Genomic DNA, 18,164 nt, shown 5'->3' on the forward strand with positions numbered 1-18,164 from the left:
ACTAATGAGACTCAATGGTCTTGCCATCTGAAGGTTCTGGTACCATTTGGGTGGTCTTCAGCTTAACCTTGGGTTTAGAACTCTGAATTATTTAAAAAGTCATTCTCACGAATGAGTGGGGTCCTTGGATGACAAAGAATGTAGACTGAATGACTAGAGATTTATATTACTTTAACTATTGATTAATGAAAAGTCAGTGTCTGAGCTTATAACTAAGTCCTTAATTAAACAACAGGTTAGCAAACACGCATCAGAAGAAAGAGGCTCAGTGAGAGAATGAAGCCATGATTTCACTATGGCTGATTAACATGTACCCGGCTGATTTCCAAAATATTTATTGGAAAGCTTCAGGAGTATCTCAATACAGCAAAAGCCTTAGAGGGAAAGATTTCCTTACAAGGATGATTGGAAGAATATTGATATTTGACCATATGTATCTTTCTATACTATTCAGATATTTGCTGAATATGCCTAACATAAATTGAAATATTATATCTGTATGGCTGTAAAATCCTAGCATTTTAGAAACTAATTTATATATTTGTTGATTTTTCATTTTTCTTTTGTTCTGTCCAGATTTGCCTGTGCAATTTATAGAAATCAGGTTTCTCTTATTCTTCAGCAACAAAATCATTATGAGGACTTATAAAGTTATTTTCAGTTGCTGTCATTATTGGTGATGAGGTATGAAACATTTCCAATGAACCTAAAATGCCAAGAGCAGCAAACAGCTTAGTTAGATTTTTTTCCAAGCTAGGCTACCGTAATTCTCTCTCAACCACTGGTCTCCCCATGGGCAAATACACCACCTACTAGTGCGAAATTCTGCCTTTTTTTTTTTTCTTCTCATAGAGGATCTCACTAGAAATTATCATTTGCACATTTAATCTGCTCTGTTTTATTCAAAGTCCATAATTTACAAACAGATTTTTACTAGCATTTGCCTGAGGTCTGTTCCCAAAAATAGATAGCTGACCCTGCATTGTGAATATTGCATTTTATCCTCAGGTTACTTGTTCTCACATAATCATTTTATTTTCTTCTTCCATTTGACTCCTCTGGGTTATCTCTGTTCAACTGATGAAAGATGTAAAATAGACTGAAAACTGGTGCCCAGCCTTTCAATAAGAAATTTGTTCTCCAGTCTCAGAAATATGCAAGAGTAGGTTGTAGTCATTGTAACTGCAGTTGGGAATGCTTTTCAGTTGTCTCTAATTGCTGTCCTAGGACCTTCCTCCAACATTGTATTGGGCTAGGGATACATATTAGGAATTAATTGCAAGTATTACCTGCCTGTATAATTTTAAGCATAAGCTAGATGAATTTGTATTGAATATTTGCATCATGTAGCCATGGCAGAGGCTGCTGGTTGCATATAGTATTTGAAGAAGATTAAAGTACTTGGGAGCTGCCAGCAAGGTACGTCTGCTGAGCTTCACCTGGCCAATGATGTGAAGGTGTTTGCAGTTCTTGGAGGCCTGGGCAGACAGCTGTGGCACAGTCTGAATTCTGGATGGATCATAGTTGACCACTGGGTAGTCAGCTGGCTTGAAACCATCTCTGGCACTGTCTACATGGGTTCTGCCTAGAAAATGTATGGTGGAGACCTACCCTTGCTTTAGCACTAGCTAGGCTGAGTAAATTATTTGAGCATGGGGTGGTATATGGACTCAGGAAAGAAAACAGGTTTGGTTGTCTTGCTTGGTGACACGGAAGGAAATATTATTAAGGGCATCATCCAGGTAGAAAACTGGACTAGTGAATGATTTAAAAAAACATATTTTCTGTATAGATAGATTAAAAATGTCAAGTCTTGATCAGTTGCTTGGATATCTATGACTGTATCCATGGGTCCAAGACATCATCTGTCAGGCTCAGATAAGAAGACAAATTCTTTTTATCAGCTGGCATAGTTTAAATTTGCAACCTCTTTCTCCCTTTAATTCAAAGGGTAAAATACTTGCATTACTCCCAGAGGGTAAAAATCTCTCTAAAATTTGCAAACCTAAAGTAAATTTCAAACATATGTTTTCTGAACTCATTACACTGCTCTCTGGTAACCAGGCTCATAGCACATTTCTTTTTTTAAACCAGACAAGTGGGACTCCATTTATAAATATTTTGTTTGAGAGTGTAAATCTTAAAGATTAAAAAAAAGAAAAAAACCTACCAAAGGAAGTGTACAGACCAGTATTGTCCCAGCTGAGCTATAAAAAAACACCCTTCAAATGTTTGACTCTGGAAATATGCATGCTTCTGCAAACCTCCCTTTCCTCACCCCTATTCTTTCCTTACCCCCTCCTCTTTGCTAGGTTTTATAAATCTAAAAGCCAAATATTCCATTTATGTAATGAGCTTCATATGCAAAAGGTAAGAAATTGCCCTTTCAGATATATAAATGCAAAAAAAGTACTTGAAAAAATTTATTGGGGAAAAAAATTAATATGCTACCTTCTTTCTGTTTATTATTGACACTTTGTGCCCTTTTCATTCTCACTGTATGTCCATTTCATCATTTATGACACAAAGAGATTGTTCTTTTACTGTGAAAAAAAACCCAACCAATGGGAGGCAGCTCATTTTGAAGTAATTCGTTAAAATCTAGTAATGAAAACAGGGAAATGGTTTTGATTTTCATTTTACGTAAGGTCATTCCCAGGTCACATTTGACACAGATTCAATGTTCATATAAATTTAATAAATTCTGTAAAGGAAATTCAAGTAACAGCTGTGAAAAAAATGTGATTAATAGGAGCCAAAATAAGTGTCACTTTGAAATTTGCCAACTGCTGATGGATAGTTAAATGAATAAAACTATAATGTCTTTACCAACTTTCAAGAGCTGAAAGCCCTGGGAAATCAGTCACTTAAGTGACAGAAACTTTGCATGCTAGCAAGGCTGTAACAGTTACACTGTTCATTTTATATCAGATTTCCTACTCAGGGTTTAAATCATACTGTGAGTTATTTCATTACACTCCTGGACTTTTGATAACAGTATAGTGATAAAGTTATGTTAAATAGCTCTTTCGCCACAGTAACTGATTCTCCAAAAATACTTCAAATACACTCCTTAACCTATGGATTCAAAGGAGGTATTAATCTTCTTGTTACACTATTGAGCCTTCATCCTAAAAAAATATCCCTTAAGGATGCTTCCTACATTTCCAGGTGCCCCTGTGCTGTGATGTGTTGGTATCCAGGAACCAGAGGCAGGGACTCTGCTAGAGCTGAATCACCAGCCAGGATGACAGTAAGGAGCTGAGAGGCACAAGCTCCACCACTGTTAGAGGCACAATCAGCATAAAGGTACTTAATATCAACCTCACTTGTATAAGAGAGAAAGAACTGCACTTATATAATCTTTCAAGTGTAATTGTATTTACATCCTTTTATTTGTATGTCTACCCTTTAAAAACTGTTATTTCAGTATTTTTAAAATAGCAAGATGCCTTCTCATCAGTTTTAGGTCTTTTCAGCTGTAGTTTAGGTGCAGAAAAATATTCTGAGCCATTCAGAGTCAAGAGAAATTTCAAATAGAAATTAGGATAAATTTCAATACTTCAGAGGATTTGGACTGATGAATTAAAACTTTAGCCTCTACATAAATCCTCTCCAGATACATTTCTTAAATTGGTTGAAAAAGGCGAATAGAAAAGCATAAGCAGAAAGCAATGGTGAGTGGCTGGGCATGTTGTTGTTGTTGTGATAAAAATAGCATTTATAGTAGTAAAATCTGTTTGAATTTAATTTCCTTGTGTTTTATTACTTTTGTAGCTATCAACTGTTATAAGCAGCTAGATACTACTTAGAAGTGGATCATGTGATTGACACTTGTCAAGATATGAAAAGCCATTCAGCTGCAGTTGAACTATCCTTAGTTCCACTAATGTAAATATATGTGTGTGCAAACTGTAGTGACCCCAGTATGCTTCTCTCAAGGAATCAATAATGTTACCAGAAGTGCCCTCAGGGCCCCAGCATGTGTTTATAATACGCATACTTCCAGCTAAAATCAGCATCTGAATTACTGATATATGCTGCATTATAGCCTCAGATAATGTAAATCAGCATAACTCCACTAAAGTCAACCTAGGAAAGCTGATTTGCAGCAGCAGAAGACCCAACTTGCTGTAGTAATCCTGTTGCATTCTGCTTATTAACCCATTGGTACATATTTTGTCTTTAGCTTTAGAAAGATTTTTCAGGGGCTGCATGGATTTGTACCCATGAAAAAGAAAATCAGAAAGCTTAAAGAGTAATTGACTGACTTCACAAGACGAGTAAGAGAGGTCAGTAAGGCTCCATGACTAGTAGCAGGCAGTACAGCCCAGCAGGAGAGGATTGGAGAACAAAACTCCTGAATTTGTTTCAGTGAGCTGTTTTGGAGCAGGTCTAATCTGATATTGTGAACTGAGTGAGCATGTGAATCACATTCGTGCTATCTTGGATTATCTCTTCCAGCTGATTTGCCCTTGAAAGAAGCTCAGTTTGTGCATCCTGAGACGGCTCAGAGAAGTGAACCAAGGCACAGGGGCTGGGGCTGAGGGAGATGTGTGCTTCCTTAGCTCTTGAACAAGTCAAACTAAAATGTCAGTGTAGACTCGCTCTAAACCCCCAGTCATTGCTTCTGTTTTTTTCATTTTTCTTTATTCTCCACTTCTCTCTGTTTTATTATCATGATTTCATAAAACACAATTGTACTACATTTAGAATGACAGCTGACTTCATTGGGAACTTGACCCTGTCCTCTTAGAATTGCAATATTCACCATGAAACAAGGGGAAGCTGAAATGACTCTGAAAGGAACCCAGGGCTACACAGAGGGACTGTTTGCTGCAGGAGCTCATATCACTATGTTTGTGGCTTGACAGAATCTGTTCTTTTTACCTTATAGAAATACTATCTGTATTTGCTACACCATTAAAAATGCGTTACCTGTGATCTGTCTCAGATATGATGAATTTAAGGATGAAGAGACTGGAATGTATGAAATGTTTCACTGAAAATGCACTTATCATAGAAAAAGCATATGATAATTGGGCATAATATATAGTCATCTCCTTATAGTTCTCTCTAATTTGCGTTTCAGATCCTTGTGAAAAAAATATCAAATTCTTAGCTGAAAAAGCTTAGTTTTTCTGCAAAGTAGGTATTGCACACAGTGTGTTTTTCAAGAGCTACTTGCACCTCTTAGGAGAGGATCTTAGCAGTGGAATATATTGGCATGATTAAACTGTAGCAACAGTGATGGCTGGGGATTATGTACATGCATTTGGAGTACCATTGGAGATGCTAGTCTGGAGAAGAACTATGACTCATGTATTCCTCTGGGCAAACCATCTGGGCATTTACCCAGCTGCTTCAGTGAGTTTGAGAGCACAGGAGGCCTGACACTGCTGTGGCCAGTTCAATATCTTAATTTGTGTGATTACTCTAATTCAGGCTTTCCAAGGTGACCTGTCCCGCCTGGCCTGTGTCTGTATGGCTCAGAGTGGCCTCAATGTGACACGATTTGTGCCCTGTCCAAGTCTCACTTCAGCATCTGATCTCAATATTGCACTGCTGACAGCCTTGTCTGCGGGCTCACAAGAGCCATCTCCATGTCTGAGCCTGCAGCTGAAGCTATCATACTCCTGAATACCAATCATAACCTCTGCCTTTTTGACTGTGGAAAAGAGAAAAAGCACCACACTTTTTGTGTCGTTTCACAAGTCCAACTCATTATTATGAAAGGATGTCTCATAACTAGTTTTGCTTTTTAAAACTCAACCTGCTTGACAACTACTCATTTAATTTTCTCTGGAAATCAAGGTAATAACGCTTTTGGTTCCTGTTATGCTGCACTCTTCTGAAGATATGCTATTGTAGAACTTCTTAAAAGTCACAAAATATGCAATACATGAACTAAGTGACTGCACAATAGTTGATTCTAAGATAAAATACACTCTGTTTTTATCTTCCTATGGAAAGTGCACTCAAATTTATTAGGAGAAACATCAAAGCAGAGATGGACTGAATTAGATTTTACATATCAATAGATATCAGCTAATGGCATTTTTCTTCAATCTATTTTCCTATTGAATTCAATGTCAATGGGATCAGGATTTGGTTGAATTTCTCTCTTTAATCTATTCATTGCAAATCATACAGATGACAAAGGAATTTGCATGTCCATGCACAGTGGCCCATGTTATAGTAGAAGACTGAATGATTGCTGCGTACTGGCTAAATGCATTATCTGTGCAAGATCATACCAAATGCAAAGTGAAAGTATAACTGAGAACACTGTGAATAGGATTTTCAATGGCCAGTCACAATGTGGCTTCATCTTCCAAGTTCAACTATATGGTGGTTTGAAATGTCATAGACATATATTAAATGCAGATAAATTTAAAAGATGTAGCTCTTTACACAGACATAAATATGCACTTTATAAAGGCAATCATCTTTTGTCCTCTTTGGTCTCCTGACAATTATCTTGAAGATTCTGAGAGTTTCCCATGAAACAATGCTTCTCATAGGCTCTGAATTTGCAAAGCATTCAAGTGTCCAGCTGAACTGAAGCTTTCAGAGGAAATTTCAGGCTAATGGAATTGTGGTGGTCAGAGAGTGGTGAAAATAAGAAAGATTTTTTATTTTGTAACCTTGATACAAAGCTGCACTGCAAGAACCTATACCTGTATCTAGGCCTTTGATGTTCATAAAAGGTATGAAAGAGCGATCCATGAAATAAGTGAACCTGTGTCCACTTGTCTTGCCCAAGAGATGGCAAACTGTGTGGGGTTTGTAAATCTAATTATAGTGTAAATAACTACTTGGGGCTGATATTGCCATCAGCACATTTTACAATATATATTATAATGTAATATATAAATATATATAAGTAATATAATATATATAATATAATATATAATAGAATATTATAGATATTATATAATATATAAAAATTATAATATAAAATAGAATATAAATTTGTAAATAACAAATGTTTCATGTCCTATCAGGTTTAGATTTATCACTAGTGCCAAAGTCTGCAATGTAGGCTGCTGAGGAAATTGGTAAAGCTGTATTAATAGTGGTGCTTCATTTGAGTGCTCTTCCAAAGTTTCCTTTTATCATACTTTAAAAATCATTCCCTTGTTTAACAAAGATACTACCAGTGCTCTTTTATTCTGTTCAATTATGTGGAGCACACTTTTTTTTCCCCTCCTTTTTTTTTTTTCAAGGGGGTTAATCTTCAGGGATGAAACAGATTACCAGCTTTTGAAGCACTTTAAGTAGAATCTCCAGAAACAAAGCCAGGACAAATAATTATTGGCAGTTTGCAGAAGGCATTCTGTGCCCACAGCTCTGCAGGATGCCATTAAAGTCAGTTCACTTGTCTTAATGGGAAACACCTGTAATCTGGAACACAAGAGGAAAAATCAAACTAAGCGTGCTGGAGACATTGAAAATAAATTGAAAATAAAATCTTCCCTCGTGTCCCTCCCTTCCTTCTTCTTTCATCTGCACTCCTGAGTCCCCAGACTATCACTGGTATCCCTCCCTTCTTTTAAAACAGATATGAAAGCCTGTCTTGAAAATTATATTCCTTCACAGACACTGAAGGATACCAACTTCACTTGCAATATTAAATGAGAAGAAAATTTACTACAAACAAAAACGTTTCATAAAGGCTCAGTTGGAACTAGCTATTAAAGTGAATGTAAACCATCTGAAAATGTTTATCATAAATAATGGCTTAAAACATTAAAATATATATTGGGGTCTAAAATTTCCAAGATTTTTTGTTTTTCTGTTGCTTTCTGAAGATATGCTTTTGACAATGTATTTCTCTGGCTATTTTAACAGGTTACTAATAAATAATAAGCAAGAAATATGCCCTTGATATTCACCCACAACACAAATTGACGTAATTTTCATCATTTCATAACAATCATATTTAAGTGTAAATGCAGAGTTATGTCACTGAATCAAATGTAATTCACATAATGCCCCAGCTTGAATTAGAAAGGCTAGCAGAAATTCAGGAAGAAATTTTAATTGAGGCAGTCCCTGGTGAAAAATTAACATGAAGGTTTTTATTAATTCATCCATGGAAATTTTAAATCTTTTCTGTCCCTCTATTACTTTTAATTTTATCTTTTCAAAAGAAATATCAGGAAGAAGAAATCAGAGAGGGTAAAATTTGGTTTTCAACATTTGCAGTTACAGAGGCCATGACATGGGAAGATGTTGAAAGAAGGCAATTCCTCAGCCCCAAAATTTTAGAGGTCTAAAAATACACCAGACTGTGAGAACTACCAGCTACATTTGCAATGTGGTACAAGTTTAAAAATGTCAAAGCACATAAAAATACATCTTTTCTACCTTAAAGGCTGGTGGAAGTTGTGTTAGCTTCAGAGTAAAGCTACTGTGGTAACCTGAATACTTTGGATATGCATTCACAGCATAGAAATAATATGAAAACTGGCTTTCATCTAACTTTTCATGTGTCCAGGGAACAGATTTATTCCCCCTTTTTAAATAGTAAAAGGAACTATTTTTGACATCAGAAATTATTTTAATCAATCCTCCTGTACCCAAGGTGACCATTTTACTGTATTGGTAAGTTAAAAACCACCAAACAATAAATCTGAAAGATAATCAGCACAAGAGTGGCATGAGCAGGGAAACTAATTCTTAAATACATAAAGATACCCAAATTCCAAAGAATATAGGGATCCCTGAAGTTATCCTGTGCAGCTGGAATGCCTTGTAGTCAAAGGGATTTCCTTTTCTGTATAATTCACTGTACCTCATTGTTGAAAGAATGTTCCTTTTATTATAGGGCCACAAACAAAGGGATCAGTGTTCCACATGACTCTTTTATAGAGCTTTGAGCTTTTTTAGGCCAGAAGGCAGGCTGCAGTGTAGCTTGTTCATTGTCTGATGCACCCCATCCTGTCCAGGGAGCTGATGCCAGGATGTTCTACATTACCCAATGCTGCTGCTACATCCCCAGCCTCATAGTGTCATGTACACAGTGCCCTGAGGCTGTTTTGTTTTGCCTTTTCCTCCCTGTGTCCCCCCATCAGCACGGGAGCTGAACTGGCTAGTGGGATAACACTGCTGCCCATCATTAATACCAAAAACCCCGCTCAGATATAGAAGTGGGGCTTAATGATGATGCAGCCATTCTCTGTGTGTGCAGCTCCCCCTCAGCCCTTTCCACCTTCATCCCATCTCTTCTGTGTCCCTCCCAATGCACAGTGCTCCAACCCAAAGCTGCAGTGCCTGCAGGGAGGATAGATCTCTCCCACATGGGATACCATCAGCCTGACCTATGGAAATGTCACAAAGTACACTTCAAAGATGTAAGGACTGTTCTGGGACTGCCCTCTGCACTTAGGCCAGCCTGAATGTAGTATCCAATAACTAATTTCATAAGAATTTATATGGAGCTTGACAGAGTAGAAAGACAGCTCTGGGAAGTGAGGGATGTGTCCTATAGAAATCTGTTCAACTCAGTAGTAACATTTCAAGTCTTCTTCTGGTGCAGCTGGTTCTATTGCAGGCAAAACCTGATGTTGGTTTGCAAACCTTTGTGGAGGGCTGTGGCAAGGTGAGTTAGGCCTCCTTAGTGTCAACATTCCCATTCCATTAGGTGTTTGCAATGCCCACATGGTCCAAAAGAAAACCCAAGTGTCTTGCACTGCTCCAAGGCCACAAGAACCACAACACCTGGTCTCTGAGGGCTGCCTTGGGAATCAGATATTTGCCTTCACCTGTCTTCTGTAGGGATGTTTTCTCTTGGACATTAAACAAAGTCTTTGCTAAGCAAAAAGTTTATGCTACTTGCCTCCTGAAGTGCTTCCTTAATGTTTAAAAATCACTTTGCCTCTCACATCAGCACATACACAAATCAGTTCTGCTTGTCGGTGCCCTACAGGGATATTGCCTTTGAAGCAACAGACTCGGGATGGAGCCAACAAATTCCTCGAGTGCACACTAATGTTAGGCACCATTGTACTCTGTGCATGTCTTCAGGTGACTGGATCTAAAGGGCAGGCATGTCCTTTGTACCCTCTGGAGCTTCCATTTATGGCCCAAAGGCCCTGGAGAAGATGATGGAAAAAGGCTGTAGCTTAGAAGCCAGATCCCTTGGTGAAGTCAGTCTCTGTTTGCTACTAACACAGAGGACAAAAAATGAGACTCTTTTTATCATGATGTAGTGAGATCTTTGTGTTTTGATGGATGTCCTGGTTACAGCTAGGACAGGGTTAATTTTTTTTCCAATAGTCAGGACCCAAATGCTATTTGATAGCACTTCATGTCATTTCCAGGAGCAGGGATAAGAGACTCTTTCTCTCTGTGGAAAAGGGTGTTCCTTCTGGTGGAGAAAATCTGGCAGGCAGAACAGTCCAATATTTGCCCATTGTGGAGGTCTGTGTAAACCACTGCTTTTTCTCATACCTTTTGTTATTAAGATTGTTGCTGCTACTTTTCATTTTCTTATCTCCTTTTCACCAGTAAATTGTTCTTATCTCAACCCGTGATCTTTTTGTGCCTCCAGCTGGAGGGGGAGGGAGAGGGAGCAGCATGGTGGTTTTAGTGGGAGCACTAAATTGGTGTCCATTCCTAAACCACGACAATGGGGCAGCCGAGTGAGGACAACACTGGGAGTATTTAATGAGGCAGCTGCAAAAATAGAGTAGGATAACAATCCTGGTGAAGTACGCAGGATGGCTGTACCTGGATCAGATGGGGACAAATTTATGGCCCTTATTTTCAATGTTTCCTGGGACTGAGGCATGAAATTTCATTTCCAGCTTTATCTCTAACATGATCTCCCAGGCAGGGAGATGCTTCCTGCTCCCTCCTGCAGATGGGGAGCAAGAACAAAACTTGTTCATTTGAGAACCAGAGTGAGCTGTATATTCAGTTTTCTTCAGGTCATTTCAGTACTACATGCCCTTTATTTTCTATAACCTCTCTCTTTTCTCCTAGGGAGTACAAAGGTGTAGTGCCAAAGCCTGCACAGTGCTGAGAATGCAGGAATGCTGCAGTGGGCGTTTCAGAAACCACATGATATCGCTCGTGTAGGACAAGCTGTTGCTATAATGTAAGACCCTTCAATTCTTATTGATGCTTATGGTTTACTTTTGTAAATGGTCAGCACCTTGTAAAACTACTCTCAGATCTCTAACACCTATTATGCCAGGGTCACCTTACCCTGCAGCTCTCTTTTTTTTTTTTTTTTTTTTTTGAGGAGGAGGAGGAGGAGGGGAATGGTGAAGAGAAGGAAAGGAACTGTATTATAAGCAAGAGGAGGCTGGACAAAATCTGTCAGATCTTGCTACTTCTGAGCAATTAGAACTGAAAGTGTGAGGACAGACTTAGCTGTGACACAAATTAGATTTATCACACTAAGTTCAGCAGAGTTGTGCAGACAAAAATGCAGTGTGGAGGAGAGGACCATTGCATATTACCTGTATATGTAATGATATATGTTATACATACATATATGTACATACATATATGTATGAATTCTAATTCATGTAACAGACTAACATAACGTTTTTGATTTAATTATCATTATATTATATAGGAAAGGTGGCATTACTACAATTAATTATAAGATAGCTGAAATTTGTCCTGCTCCAGAAAGTCTCACTGAACCATGGTCCACCTTTAAATCAATAATAAAGAGACATCGCCTTAACCCTGGTTCCTCTCCCCATATGGTGCATGTTCACAACTTCTACAGAGGGCAATACAGAGCAGTAATTTGTGTAAATGAGCAGCCACACTTAGCACCTCTGTGCATTTTAATCAGCTGAAGCTGCCACCTAGCTTGTACATTTGGGCAGAAAAGAGTTCTTAGCCAGAAAAAGGTAGCAGATCATGCCAGAAGGAGCTATTGTGTGTAAAAACACTTTAACTTCTATAGGAACAAAGCATAAATTAGTGAATTTTCTAATTTGCAGCAAGGCTTATTCAAAATATAATAAAAAGGAAAACCAGAAGATTCATTTTATGAAACATATTTTTATTTGATTCAAAACCTTCCATTCAAACTTCAACATTTTGTATTTCCTAGTATGATATAGTGAAAATGAAAACAGAAATATTTCTCTCAAGAAAATCCTGATTGGAAAATTTCAGGAATATTAAAGCATACGTCACCACTTTTTTGCTCAAAAATTATCCCCTGTCAAATTTAATATATTTATGATAGGTGTTTTATTTGAGGAAGTCTAACCTACTGGCAGAGGAAGATAATTGAGACACGAAGCAAATTAATATTCAAAGCTAAAGAAAACAAAAGAAAGCAAATATTTTAAACGTAAAATCACAGCACTTGAGTTTAACTTACAAATTAATAAAATAAAATGCTTTCTGCTTTGATTTCTCCCTTGATATTCTGACCAGGATAGTATATTGTGGTATTAGACATCTGGGTTAAACTCTAGAGCTTACTGAATTTGATCAAGGCTTTTTCTGTCATTTTAATCTTTTAAAAACACCACCAAACAGATATGGTAAAAGATTATGGAACTTAGTTTATCTGTTAGAGTCTATCCTCTTTTGTTAAGATATCCTCGTGCTTCAAAAGTTGAGCAGATATGTCTCAGAACTTAAAAAAAGATTAATCTTATGGTATTTCTAATTGTGATTTGTGATGTCCAACTAAAGAAATTATAAACCATAGAATTCTACTTAGCCAATCTAATCCAATCACAGGGCATACTTTAATTTTCAATAGAGATGTTAAACTCCTGCTCTTAGAAGCAGCATGTGCCAGCTTCAGGCAGAGATTTGAACACTGGCACTGATCCAGGAACAAAGAGGAACTTGAAATGAAGCTGCCACTGAAATACAGGCACAGCTTCTTCACACGAGATGTCAGCAGCACTTGTTCTCATGTCTGATAATGAAGTTTTATTTTTCTCAAATGATGAATTACAGGACACATACACATAAGACATTTAACTCTTCCACGAGAGGCAGGCACCTGAAACTGCCAGTGGAAAGAAAGCATTTAACTCAAGGTGTAGCTGTACTATTGGTAAACCACAACTTCTTGCATTGCCACTGTAATATAAATTAAGTAGAAGCCTAGCTTATAAACTCACACTATGACCCATATTTTATGTTCCTTTTATGTCTCTTGGGTCTTGATCACAATGAAACTTTCTCAGTCTAAAGCAATTTAATGCAAACATTCCTGGGGAAGGCTATAAAATGTGAGTTTTGCAGTCAGTCTTTTATGGGTATTTTGGATGAATATTGTATACCCAGTAGAAAAAAAAAAAAAAAAGGATGACGAATGTAGACATTACGACATATGTGTGGGGTTTAGCTGAGTCTGTATTTGCACATGAATATTAACCCTGGTAATTGAGAAAACCTGTCTCTCCACACATCTTGTTCATTTCCACAAAAAGCATGTGCACGGATTTAAGAGAGAATTAATGTCTTGCCTTATTTAATTACAAATTTTCTGGCTATGAGGCTCCCCATGCTAGCTTCTCCGTGAGGGCAATGGACCCAACAGATGCCATGTTACACCTACTAGATGGGGATAAATCTACTTGCTACTAAGCACTAACAATAACACATGGAGATGTAAGTTGTGAATTGAGTTCAGCAGACAGCATGGTTTCTGATTCTTAAGCATTTTACAGCAAAACTAAAAAGCACCACCAAAGATGTTCACAAGTGGTATCATTGCAAATGTTTACAAAACATGTAAAGAATGGTAAAATATGTGCTTAAAAAATGTACTTGTTGAGATCTTGAGAGAAAGGCATGAAAACACATGGTGTTGAGACATAGACTTGGTTTCCTGCACACTGCACCAAGATACTGCCTTTTTAACCAGTAATGGTGAATTCAACATCGTTAATAATATTTTTGCAGGTCACAGATCATATGATGCCCTTCCTCTTCTCTGATCAATTGGTCTTTGTGAACCTGTCTGTATGATTTGAGAGTATAAACAAAAGTAAAAATCAGAAATGAAAGTATAATGTCTTTAATATTTTTCTTGTCTTACTTCTTGGACAGATCACAGTCTTTGATTTCCTTGCTTTCAGACATTAAATTAGAAAATTATCAATTGAAATGTGATAGACAAAGACCTGAAAGTTTTTTGAGTTTTAAAACAACAGTATATGAAATGACAGCAGTAATAATAACAGAACAAAAATGTTATCATCTGCAGTCTCTGGCAAAGTGAAGGGCATCTGCCCTCTGTGACACCTTTCAGTGCTGCAGCAACACAATACAAAAGTTTCTGTTTCAAAATCTTGGTAACAACCGATTCAATGAACAGCAGAAATAAATGTAGCTTATGAGAAAACATAATATTAGTCAATGGCCAGACACAAGGGTCTCTCCAGCTTCTGGTCACAGACAAATTCTTATTTCAATTTTCTGTTCTGCTTCCTCAATACAGTAATAATCTTATCACTCCATTTACTCTTCACAGCTGGCCTGAAGTTCTTGGTTGGTTTTCTGCTGCAATTTAACCTGTTTGTATGTGGCTGAGATATTTACTAGAAATCAGAATGTGCCATTTACAGAATGCAGTGCTGTAACTTCAGGGCTGGTGTACTGTGTCTACTCAGGGGTACTTACCTTTGAGAACTACTTTTTTCATTTGTGAGGCACACTAAGGGAGGCAATATTTAGGAAAAAGGGCTCTGGTAGGATCAGTGCTTGATTATATTGATCAATAAGATCAGTGCTTCTCTTACTCTTCTTCAGATGAGATGTCAGCAGCACTTGTTCTCATGTCTGATAATGAAGCAGAACCTTCTCTTACCCTAACAATGCATTAGATGTGCTCTGCTGTTGGTATTTTTCTGACCATCATCTAGTGGGATTGAAAATCCTCTCTTCCCACATAACTTCAGGCCAGTTAGAGATGATTATTTTGTCTTTCCCATACAAGTGCCAAAAAAAGTATAAATTAGGTTCAGATTGTTAGTTGATACCTGTCTGATGCATCAGATGAAGATGTGAGTGCTCATTGACATCTTTTTTTCCCAAATAGTCTGGAGAAAGCATTTAGAATTACTTAAATTTAAAAAAGGGAAGAGTCAGGAGTAATTTTTTTTCTCCTTTTTCCCTCCTTTGAAAGAGAAGTTCTAAAGGATCCAGAAGTAGGTTTGGAAGAGGGATTGCTGGCAGTCCCAGGCAATGGACAGAGGGATCAGGGAGGGCACATGCCCACTATGATGCTCACTTCCAGGGCCCCACGTCTGACATGTAAATGTCAGAGCTGATTATACCACACTTACCCAGTCTTGTCCTTGGCTATGTAACACAGCTCCTATGTTAAGAAAGCAAAGTCCATTAGGGCCAGATTATTCAAACACTCTGAAGAGTGATATTACACAACAAAGAGTTCAGATCTCATGAGCTGGAGCAGTCATGTTGCAGCAGGCAATACTTCCAGCCTAATCTTCCTCTGAACATGACATATCTCTTGATACTGTGCTTGAGCATAGACATTTTATGCTGAATCGTTCATTTTGGCATAAAAGCTTAATTGATTGCAAATATGCACATAGTTTAACTGAGTGACAACTGTAAGGTATAGGCCTGGTCAAGTTTGGCCTAATAATGGTTGTAATGCACTTGTTAATGGATACAGTTAATGAAAAAGTCCACTATAGGAGGGAGGATAATTCCATATTTTTCCACAACAGCTTTATAAAGTCAGAGGGCACTGGTCATCAAGAAATTATGTAATGTTGCAAATTGCTAGATGAAACAGCTATGGTAGTCGTTCTATTCCTACATGTTCCTACACTTCAAAGTGCTACCTGTGTGAACCACGTTTTAAAATACACACAATCTGAGCAGTAGGTTTGAAAATCTGTTGATAAAATTCCTGATCCACCTACTGTAAATAAGAAAAGACCAGTTGACTTCCATGGGAAAAAAGAGTAATTCCTGTCCTCTAATAGAGGTTCAGACTTTTCACAGGGCTGCATATCTTTTTTTCAGGGCATGGTGCCAGTTGAGGCTGTAAGAGCTCGGCAGAGCAGGACCCTGAGAGTGACTGCAACTTGGCTTCTTCCAGTGCTGTCACAGAATTACTTACTTTAATCTGTAAAATCTTTTAAAATTGTTGATGTCATGTATTATGAATAAAATAAAATCTATGTCTATGCAGTCTTACAACTTAATAGCTCAGTGGGATGTAAAAATCTATGCATCACAGTTTGCTTGAGTGAATCAACCTGCTTCCTAAACAAAGTTGCTAACATTGAATAATGGGTTCTTTTGTAATATCTGAAGAGACCTAGTTCCAAACTGTTTAGATTTAATATATAATATTTTAAGTCTAAGAGAAATGGGTCTCTGTAAACATGTCTCTTCTCTTAAAGACACAAAATAGGAATAAACTTATTTAATACCATAGGGGGAAAGACTTCAACAACTTTCAAAAAGTTTTAAGAATTTAAATACTCTGTAAAATTTTAATAGAGACTAATTTTAGGTATAAACATTATGATTTGATTTGTTAATTTTACGGTTTACAGATCAGGTAAAATGCAGGGTTGAGCAAAATTGTAAAGACTTTTGAAAAACATTTGCAATTTCATTTGACAAATTCATTCCTGCAAAGCCAGCTTTCAACAAAATTCATGCAGTGAGGCATCTGCACCAGAATTAGGTGGACATTTTTCTCCATTTGTTTGCAAATCAGTTGCCATTCAAGGAGAGACCTAATTTCAATTGCAACATTTTTTTCTTTTATATGTTAACATGGCTTACATTAATTTCAGGTATTTCAATGCCGTGTCCATTCAGCACTTGCTATTCAGCCAGAGGCTTAAAAGGACACCCAAGGTCTCAAGAACATCTCTGAGGTGCAGACTCCACTCTCACAGTAGCTAGTTTTAGGCTGAGACAAGGTTTTGCTATACCCAGGGGCCTGTGGTTCAAACACTCTCCTGTTTGCTCAACTAATGAGGTCAAAACACTTTTATCAGTAATGAAATGTTTCTCTCTTGTGTAACTTGCCTCTGAAACAATGCACCACAAATGATGCAATCAAAACTAATATAACTAAGCATTTTATTAGCACCGAAGTCTTCAGCACAGGATTCACGAAATAAAGTGAAATATACAGAAACATTATTAGCACAAGATGTAGGTCACGCTACAGGGTTGTTCTAGAGAAAGATTAATGAGCAGTTCGATTCTGGTACCTAGGTATATAAAGATCACTAGAGAGCTTTTGTCTGCCTCAATCCCAGAGTCTGCCTAGTCTTTAAATGATTAGTTGGCAACCATTCTTTGTTCTGATACAAATTCAATGGACTAAACCCGCAGTTGCACCATAGCTGAGCTGGGTACATTCAAGAAGAATGTGAGGAGACAAAAGCTTCTTTAATCCACTATTGCTTCCTGGTTGTGTAGTCTGAGCTAGACCAGCAACTTGTCTGTGTTGTGGGGGCTTGCAATGACACCCCAGCCTAAATGGGAATGGCTCAGTGGAAAAGTGGTGCAGTTTCCCTTTGCCCTCACCCAGCCAGCCTGCTCCACCAGGCAGCTATGAGGAGCAGTCCTGCTCTGTCTGAACAAGCTGGAGATCCATGGCAATCCCCTGCTAAGCACTGATGCACCGATTGGGTCTGGGCTGTCATGGAAATCCCTGGTCCTGACCACTCATATTTTGCAATGCAGTACAAATATCCAACTGCAGCAGAAATTGTGGCTTTTTTTAAGTTCTCGCCTTTCAGGACAAAAATGGGGAACAGGAAAGACAACAATGCTAGGGATGAAGTCTGGAAGCCTGGAAAGGCAGAGGTGAGTGCTTGTTGAATGTTTTGTGTATTTTTCTGGTTCTTTTCCTGAAGGTTGGGATTAATGAGCAAGAGGTATGGTTTTCGTGTTCAGACTCAGTTGTTTATTTTTTCTTATCTATATTATATTACACAGACTGTGAGGTCGTCTGCTCACTAAGCTGAGTCTAGAAAATGAAGCCCCAGGTATCTCTCTCCAAGGCCTTTTAAGTGTCAACTACCCAATTATAAAATGCCAACTAATTTATATTTTACTTATAACCCAATAACCCGTGTTCCACACTGTGGATTTTTCTATCCAATCACACAATATTACTGAAATCCATGAAGAAGAAGGAGAAAGAACAAGGC

This window comes from Poecile atricapillus, chromosome 7 (assembly GCF_030490865.1).
Source record: "Poecile atricapillus isolate bPoeAtr1 chromosome 7, bPoeAtr1.hap1, whole genome shotgun sequence".
In the NCBI taxonomy this organism is placed as follows: Eukaryota; Metazoa; Chordata; class Aves; order Passeriformes; family Paridae; genus Poecile; species Poecile atricapillus.